The sequence below is a fragment of the Montipora capricornis genome, chromosome 9 (genome assembly GCF_036669925.1).
Source record: "Montipora capricornis isolate CH-2021 chromosome 9, ASM3666992v2, whole genome shotgun sequence".
In the NCBI taxonomy this organism is placed as follows: Eukaryota; Metazoa; Cnidaria; class Anthozoa; order Scleractinia; family Acroporidae; genus Montipora; species Montipora capricornis.
Window position 1 is genome coordinate 39,815,426 of NC_090891.1, and position 9,919 is coordinate 39,825,344.

Here is a 9,919-nt window from a genome sequence, read left to right on the forward strand (position 1 = left end):
TATAATTCGCTGAATATAAAATACAATTGCGACGGGTCCTACGTCGCGGGGAAACGACTCGGACCAGTGATCCGGCCGTTCGTTGGAGAAGTATGTTAGACGTTATTACTCATCACCTCCCGTTATTACACGTTACTAGCAGTCACTACTCGTCACAAGACGACACATCACTTAACAATTATTGGATGAGGTTGAACATGACAGTAATAATTATCAAGGCCAAAGTTTGTGTTATCTGCTGAAGCCGAAGGCTAGCAACGTGTAATAACGAGAAGTGATGTGTAGTAACGTCTACTGACGAGTAGCGACTGCTAGTAACGTGTTATAACGGGAGGTGATGAGTAATAACGTCTAGTGACGAGTAGTGACTGCTAGTAACGTGTAATAACGGGTAGTGACGTGTAGTAACGTCTACTGACGAGTAGCGACTGCTAGTAACGTGTTATAACGGGAGGTGATGAGTAATAACGTCTAGTGACGAGTAGTGATTGCTAGTAACGTGTAATAACGGGAAGTGATGTGTAGTAACGTCTAGTGACGAGTAGCGACTGCTAGTAACGTGTTATAACGGGAGGTGATGTGTAATAACGTCTAGTGGTGAGTAGTGACTGCTAGTAACGTGTAATAACGGGTATTGATGTGTAGTAACGATGTAGTGACTTCTAGTAGCGGCTGGTGATGTGAAGGAACGTCTATTGACGAGTAATAACGGCTATTACCATGGAAAAGCGGCAAGCGATGTGCAGTAACGACGTCTAGTGACGAGTAGTAACGACTAGTAACGTAGAATAACGGATGGTGATGTGTAGTTACAGACATTGACGTTAGACTTAATAAAGTAACTAGTATTGATGCGTAGTGTTGGCAGATGACGTTGAGTACTGTATTTCATAAGGAATTTTAAGGGGACTTTTCATTTAGCGTACTTGAACACGGGTGCCGCCATCTTGAATGTCGCGCAAGGCAAGTTGGGTACTGATAACGTTTCGTAGTTGCTTTGCCGTCCAGTTCGCGGGAACTTCGAGTCAAAATCTGTTCGTTGAGGAAAGCAAGCGAAAACCAGAAAGGATACTAGTCTCCTTGCTTTTCCGAAAGATGATAGACGTGCGTCGATTCAACCTATCTGATGGACGATTCTTCCAAAAAATTCCACCTCAATTGGCATAACGGGGCATCGATCACAAAGGCCAAAAGCCATCGTGAGTGCCTAAATTGTCAAGCAAAGAATTGCTTTCTTCTTCTTCTTCGCCTTGATTTTCTCTTCTTTCTTCTTTTGATGAGTATTCTGGTTCCAACTGCATGATCCGCGAAGGAAGAATCTGTATCTTCCACATTAAACTGAATCTTGTCACGAAAATATAAACAATGTACAGCACTGTAAACAAGGCAAGGACACTTGAAGCGAAGCAACCACGAAACGTCATCAGTACCCAACTTGAATTGCGCGACATTTAAGATGGCGGCACTGGGAAGCGTTGAGACCGACTTTTGGAAGACGATAAAAAAATTATTTCATTAGGCAATGCAATTTTTTTGTTACAGATCTTCCAATAAGTACATATGGAACATTTTAGGGGACATTTGCTAAAACAGTCGAGAATCCCTTTTAAACCATAAAATTTATTCCATGCACGGCAACAAAAATGTTCTAATAGGCGTGCGATACAAGCGGCGCGATTATTTTTTCCTCCTTAATTTAACCGTGACATTTTGCCTCCTAAAACGACAACTTATTCTTGGTTTGCAGCCACGTGATGAGACGGCAATGCAGATGTTATAGTGCAAAAAAGAGTTAATTCAGTGCAATTTACTCACAGAATTCTCGCTTTTGATTGGATAATGAACAATAAGGTTTGGTAAGAACCAATCAAATCTTTTGTTTTTGGTGGCGTGAAACTCTAACTTGAACTTGTGGCGTGCTGCACTTTCGAACCGGGACTTTGTAATTTTGTTTTGTATATTATTAAAAAGTAATCATTCGACTTTTCTCGTTCAATTTGGCAATAATTTGTACTCGTGTGTTTTCAAAAAGCTCAAATTGCATTCACCCAACGGGTTCATGCAATTCACTTATGTCCAGAAATGCAAGCAATCGCAAGAATAACAAATATAACAACTGTACTAAGGAAAATACCGAAAATAACAATTATAGCAAAAATAACGAAAATAACAAATCAAGGGAGCCACACTGGCAAATATAACAGATCACTGAAAGAGAGTATGGAAAGGTGCTTCACAAATGTAACAAAAATAACGGAAATAACGAATCACTGGAGCCACACTGGCAAATATAACAAATCACTGAAAGAGAGCAGGGAAAGGGGCTTCATAAATGTGACAAATGTAACCAAAACTTACAATTATAGCAAAAATAACGAAAATAACAAATCAAAGGAGCCACACTGGCAACAGCAGCAAGAATAACACTTCTTCAAGGAATATAGCGAAATTAACAAATGAAGCAAGCGACAGCAGCAGAAATATCAATTATTTCAAAAAGACCCGGGAAGGGGCCAAACAAATATATGGAAATCAACGAAAATAACTCTTTCAGTGAAATCATCAATGAGGCAAGGGAGAGAAGCAAGAATAACAATTCTTTAAGACGGACGAGGGAAGGGTGCCCCGCAAATATAATGAAAATATGAAAGCAAGGAAGCGAGAGAAGAAACAATAGCAATTCTTAAAACGGAAAAATGATGAATTTGTGTACAAAACTGCTATAGATGAACCCTTTGCTAAAGAGTCGTGTTTTCAAGTTCACGAGAAACGGATGTCCCGGCACGAAAAATTCCAAGGTTAAAAAGCTTTTTATGCGCCACTTGTTGATAAACATATTTCTCTAAAAGTAAACTTGATGATGTTTTTGGCTTTCATATAAAGAACCAGGCAGCAGGGCTTTGCGCCATTAAAATAAGTTTGTGTCCACATTCTTATTAACTCGCCGGCAAGCGAATATGCCAAATATTTTCCATTCACCACGTTATTAACCGCGCGGCCATAGGCCGAGCGTGGTTCTTGCTTTGCACGTTGTTTATTTATTTTTTAACCGCGCGGCCATGAGCCAAGCGTAGTTCTTGCTCTGCACGTTGTTTATTAACCGCGCACCCATGGGCCGAGCGCGGTTCTTGCTCTGCAATCGGTTTACTTTTTTTTTTTCGTTTTGTCGGAGAGCTGAACCAGACTTCCAATCGGCCGCATAGTCAGTGGGACTTCCAGTCACGCAACTAAGGATGTTTATTCGCCAAAAAGCTGTTAAAACGTTAATGTACTTAACATTTTATGAATATAGTCCGCTTTTTATTTACAACAAAATATATATTTTTTTGTGTCTTATTGAAACATGTAATCGTGACTTTTAAGGAAAAAAACTAAGACTATTACGTCATCGGATGATGTTCAAATCGGAGATTTGACAACGGCTATAAGTAATGGTGCAATACCTTTGTGTGCAGCTGTTGTTGTCAGTTTGTTGTGCTACAGATTGATCAAGTGATTTGGGTTCTATAGTCATCAGTGAATCAACAAGGACTGCTTTGGAATGTGTACTACGTTGCGACTATAGTGGTAAGAAAACAAATAAAATTTAGTTTTGTTGGTGAGCAGTCCCAAATTTCTATTCGGTCATATAGTCAGTGGCACTTTGAATCACGCAACTTATGATGTTTACAGGTATTCGCCAAAAGCTGTTAAAACGTTAATGTACTTAAAATTTTATGAATATTCCACTCTTTATTTAGTACAAAATATATTGCCTTTTTGTGTTATTTAAGCGGTTGATTCGAAGCGAGTATTGAATACATAAAAGGTCATTATGTCATCCATGGAATGTGTCGACGTTTCAACTTTCATTGGTAGGGAAATAACCACCGTACTAAACATAGCCGTGGATAACGTAATTCTTAAATTAAGTGACGCGTGTGACTACTAGGCCTTTACTCGTGTAAAAAACCAATTAAATTTAATCGCGACTTTTAGGAAAGAAAGCTGTAAGTTGTTAAAAGTGTTATTATCGTATCGTTCATACCCATAGATATCCTGATGACAGTTCCAGAATAGTTAAGACCATTACGTAATGGGAGACTCCTCGGAGATTTCACCTCGGCTCTTAGTGATATTGCACTAAGTTCGTGTGCATTCGTTGTTGTCAGTTGTTGTGCTACAGATTGATCAGGTGATTTTGTGTTTATAGTCATAGTGAATCAACAAAGACTGCTTTGGAATGTGTACTACGTTGCGACTTTATAGTGGTAAGAAAACAGATAAATTTTGAAAGCGCGGTTTTAAGATCTGAAAGATCTTGTTTACGAAATTCTTACTGTCGCGTATCGATTTCATTCGGTCCTATCCCGTTGAGCCGGTTGATCCTGAAAAGCCCTTTGTAGGGAGCGGTCAGCTAAGCACATTTCAGCTTCCCTGATTTCCAGGAATTCTATAATATGCCCTTGCGGACGCTGTTAATTGAACTGTGGGATGTTAAACGCTTCATTTTGTCGGATTAACCAAAGGTGTAAGTTAAGGCGAGCGAGTTATGCCTGAGTGAGTTACCAGCCGTGAGTTACCAAATCTTGAAATTTCAAGATTTGACATGCAGAATATTGAAATTTCAAGATCTCACATGCAGAATATTGAAATTTCAAGAATCAGCATGCAGAATATTGAAATTTCAAGATCTAACATGTAAAATATTGAAATTTCAAGATTTGGCATGCAGAATATTGAAATTTAAGATCTGACATGCACAATATTGAAATTTCAAGATTCGGCATGTAGAATATTGAAATTTCAAGATTCGGCATGTAGAATATTGAAATTTCAAGATTTGACATGCAGAATATTGAAATTTCAAGATTTGACGTGCAGAATATTGAAATTTCAAGATTTGGCATGCAGAATATTGAAATTCAAGATCTGACATGTGGAATATTGAAAATTCAAGATTTGGCATGCAGAATAATGAAATTCAAGATCTGACTTGCAGAATATTGAAATTTCAAGATTTGGCATGCAGAACATTGAAATTTCAAGATTTGACAAGCAGAATATTGAAATTTCAAGATTTGACGTGCAGAATATTGAAATTTCAAGATTTGGCATGCAGAATATTGAAATTCAAAGATCTGACTTGCAGAATATTGAATTTTCAAGATTTGGTATGCAGAATATTGAAATTCAAGATCTGACATGTGGAATATTGAAAATTCAAGATTTGGCATGCAGAATATTGAAAATCAAGATCTGACATGCAATATATTGAAAATTCAACATTTGGCATGCAGAATACTGAAATTTCAGGATTTGGCATGCGGAATATTGAAATTCAAGATCCGACTTGCAGAATATTGAAATTTCAAGATTTGGCAAGCAGAATATTGAAATTTTAAGATTCGACATGCAGAATATTGAATTTTCAAGATTTGGCATGCAGAATATTGAAATTCAAGATTCGACATGCACAATATTGAAACTTCAAGATTCGACATGCAGAATATTCAAATTTAAAGATTTGACATGCAGAATATTGAAATGTCAAGATTCAACATACACAATATTAAAATTTCAAGATTCGGCATGAAGAATATTGAGATTTCAAGATTCGGCATGTAGAATATTGAGATTTCAAGATTCGACATGCACAATATTGAAATTTCAAGATTCGACATGCAGAATATTGAAATTTCAAGATTTGACATGTAGAATATTGAAATTTCAAGATTTGACATGCAGAATATTGAACCACCTGGTTGGTAGGAATCACAAAATCGTAGCAGTTTGCCTTTGTTTTATCAGGACTTTCTAGTTTCTTTGCAATTCTGTTATGGATAACGTTGTTTGTATAACGCTTTCTAGTAGTGAAGAAGAGTTTTTTCTGGAGACAATTGTTTCAAAGGAGATGAAAATGACCTACGCACAGGCTTGTGCGTCACCCAGGCCATCAGTTTCAGGTTAGTGTTACGTCTTCTTTCCCCTTTTTATATTCGAGTTGAATTATCTGGGAGTCCCTTTAATACACCGGCTAGATTGCAGAATACCCAGCCCACCAAATGTCCTACCTAAAAAAGCTGCCACCGCGGTCCCGCAGTCGTCTTTAACAATGCTGCTTCCGCGTCCACTAAATGTCTTACTTAAAAAACTGCCACCGCCGTCCCGCAGTCGTGTTTAACAATGCTGCTTGTCCGCAGTGGCATGGGACACAAATTATATTCATATAAACAACTACGTTCCACTTCCTAAATTTCATTTTGTTGTTCCGTTAACTACACTTTTCACGAGATTGTGTGAAGAAGAAGGGATTCGTTTACTCATTATGCCTAAGGGCTCGTTTCAGTTATTAGGTCTAAGCACTCTCCTAAAGTTTTAGCTTTCATTTTGCGGTTCGGTTAACTACACTTTTCATGAGACCTTTGTCTTTGTCCTCAGTGACTCGCTATCAAGCTGAATTTTAATATATCGAAAAAGGCCTATTACACATGTGAACTTGAAGGCAGAAAAAAACTGCGAAAAGACTCTTGGATGTTTTTCCTTTGTTTTAAAGCTTACTTGAATATGTACAAATATCAAGGCTTTGCTTGGCAAAGACAAAATCTTAATTAGAGTAGGAAAAAATGAGGAGCATTATTTATAAATAAGTTACTCTTCCCACAAATTTATAAATAAGTTATTCTTCCCACAATGTTTTGATTGGTTCAGAGTGCAAAATGAAAATGTTCAACTTGCACAGCAACGAGGTTTTGATTGGTTAAAAGTGCTGAGAGGAATGGTTTTAACGTATGTACTGCACACATGCTGAGTTCCCTCAGAGCTGCAGATTATGTGTTATTTTAGCTCATTATACATGTCATTAGCTAATTTTAGCTTATAAAGTACGTCATTGTAGGTCATTGTAGACCACTGTAGGTCATCGTAGCTCATTGTAGCTCATTGCAGGTTACTGCAGATCATGGTAGGTCATTGTAGGTTATTGTAGATCATTGTAGGCCATTGTAGTAGGTCATTTTAGCTTATTGTAGCTCATTGTAGCTCATTGTAGGTCATTGTAGTAGGTCATTGTTGGTCATTGTAGCTCACTGTGGGTCATTATATCACTGTGCTCACTGTGGGTCATTATACCACCGCAGGTCATTGTAGCTCATTGTAGGTTATTGTAGATCATTGTAGGTCATTGTAGTAGGTCATTTTAGCTCATTGTAGCTCATTGTAGGTCACTGTAGATCATTGTTGGTCATTGTGGTAGGTCATTGTTGGTCATTGTAGCTCATTGTAGGTCATTGTAGGTCATCGTAGCTCATTGTAGTCTTTGAAGTCCGGCTGACATTATTTACTCGTCTTTATTCATTCAACAACCATTAAGGATTAACAAAAGCAATACAAAACATTGCAAAATAACAGAACTAATAATCCACTGAATATAGCATAAAAAATTCCAGGCGTGATCGTGATACAGTGCAACTCGGAGATAAGCAAACCAAATATACGCAAAAAACTTGCATACGACTAACGCGAAAACGAGCATCAACACAAACGCAAAAATGATTGATTAGTTCCAATGAGCTCTTTTATTGTCTTCCTTTCGTCGCCTTGTTTTTGTCACTCAAAGTCGTCTATGATATAAATAACGTGGTGAATGGAAAATATTTGGCGTATTCGCTTGTCGGCGGGTCATTAAGAATATGAACACAAGCTTAAATGGATTACATATGTGCCGTACGCGTGCATCTGTTAAGTATTAGGGACCTTAAGATTATTTAATATTGCTAGTTTATGTTTCATGATTATTCCAGTTTGTTCAACTTTCACAAACTATCCAAACTATTCAGGAACTGAATTGGGAGGAACAGTGTTGAAACTAAGAAAGAAAATCAAAGGTTTGCCCTTGTGCGCTGGCGTCTTCCATATAGCTTGAGATTTGGTCATTTCACGTTGCAGATTGGCCGACAATGGCAAAGAAATGTACAACTTTTAAAGCGCACGCACAGAGCTGTTGTTTTGCTCATTACTGTCTATTGTTTGGTGGCTTTTTTCAAATTTATATCAGTTTATATCAAAATGTCATTTACAAAGCTCGAAAATCATTGTCAGTTGTTATGTGGCCGTGATTTTGCAAATGAAAGACTCTTGCTCTGCCAATTTGACGTTTAGAGCTCTTAATTAACAAAATTAAACAAAATTACCTGAAATAGCGCGACCTAGCCCCTCTAAGTTAACTTGGCTCCATTACAGCTGCTTTACGGAAAATGAGCCCAAAAAGTCCGGGCTCGAGAGAGCGGCAGAAATAAAGCCTATGATTTTAGCAGATACTAAAAGATATGGAGGCTTTAGACAAGTCCATGACATTCACAAATACTTTGATGAAATAAAGTGTTAGCGTAGTTTGCTCTGTATGCCGCTCTTGTTGCCATTGTATTGGTTTTTTGACGGTTTTGTATGCGGTTTTCGGTTTTGGCCGATTTTTTTTGCGGTTTTGCGGTTTTGGATGATTTTTTCTTCGGTTTTGTGGTTTCTAATACACCCCAATGTCCCTCTCGTTGGAGTTACGTGGTCGTTTCACCTGGTCCGCAATGAGTGCAGAAAAGCAACTAAAGTTTTGACGTTGTTCACAATAAAAGAGAGTACAATACATGTTGTTTAAAATGGCTTTTATTCAGTACAATCTGCAATATCACTGTGTTTCAATAGAAATTTTTGTGTTCCTTGAAGGGGAGAGAAAACCTTTGACAGATTTTATCGAAAGCAACAATGTTACCAGAAACAGTTTCTGATAACAAGAGTCCATCGTATGACTCTTGATTCATATCATCACGCTTTTTCACGAAAACACGAAAAACAAGGCTTCATACTTCGATTGGCTTGAATCTCATTGAATCCTGACTTAAGCGTAATTTTTTAAATTTAAATTAATCTCAGTCGACGCTGTTTGTTTGCGACCGCTTTCCGTAGCGTAAGAATTTCCACCGCGCCATCGCTCAAATTCGTGAACTGCAATTTCGTGCTCAATTCATCTCCTCATCTGGACCAGCGCTAACACGAACAGGAGCTAATTAGGATCGTTATAGTTATACACTTTTCCCATCGTTTTATGCAACTCTGGAGACCTTGTTTGCAAAAGTAGGTGGGTTGAGCCTCAAGCCACGACTTTTCACTTCGGAAATCAGTGTTTCATCATCTGGGAAACGTGTTCCCTTTAAAAATGACTACGTGGTTGGAAACAGGTGAGAGTCAGATGGTGCCAGGGGCCTGTTTCTCGAAAGTCCCGGTAACTTTTCGGGCCCGAAAAGACAGTCGTCAAACTGCAATCTGCTTAGATTGAAAAGCTAATCCTTTTACATGTTTTTGATGTAAAAAAAACAAAGAGGATTGCGAAGTTTGATGGCTTCGTCGTTACGAAGATATAAAGGGAATTCTGGCACCCGACATAGGCCCGAAAAGTTTCGGAACTTTTGAGAAACAGGCCACAGGTCAGGAGAATAAGGGTAAGGAAGAGGGGGAGAGGGGGGTGGAAGGATTTTATAGCCACAAGAGCGCGATTCGCAATTTACACAGTCATGAAGCATAGCAAATCCTAGTAATTGTGGTACCCTTTGCCAGGAAACCCACTATCACCACTCCGTGCTGGTCGCAAAGACGGTGAGCATGACCTTTCCTGAATAGGGTTGAATCCTTGCCTTCTTTGGGGGAGGTGAATCAAAGTGCTTCCATTGCATAGACTGGACTTTAGTCTCCGGTTGACAGTGATGGATGGACCCATGTTTCATCCTGTGTGACAAGTCTGTCAAAAAAATCTTCCTGGTTTTCTTGACACATGTCCAAAAGAGGCTTTGAGCAATGAAACGGTTATACGTCGCGGTCTTCTAAAATGGCAGCTTCCACTTGATGGATGGTGTCTTCATCAATGGCAGAATGGGGGCGCCCAGGAATGGGA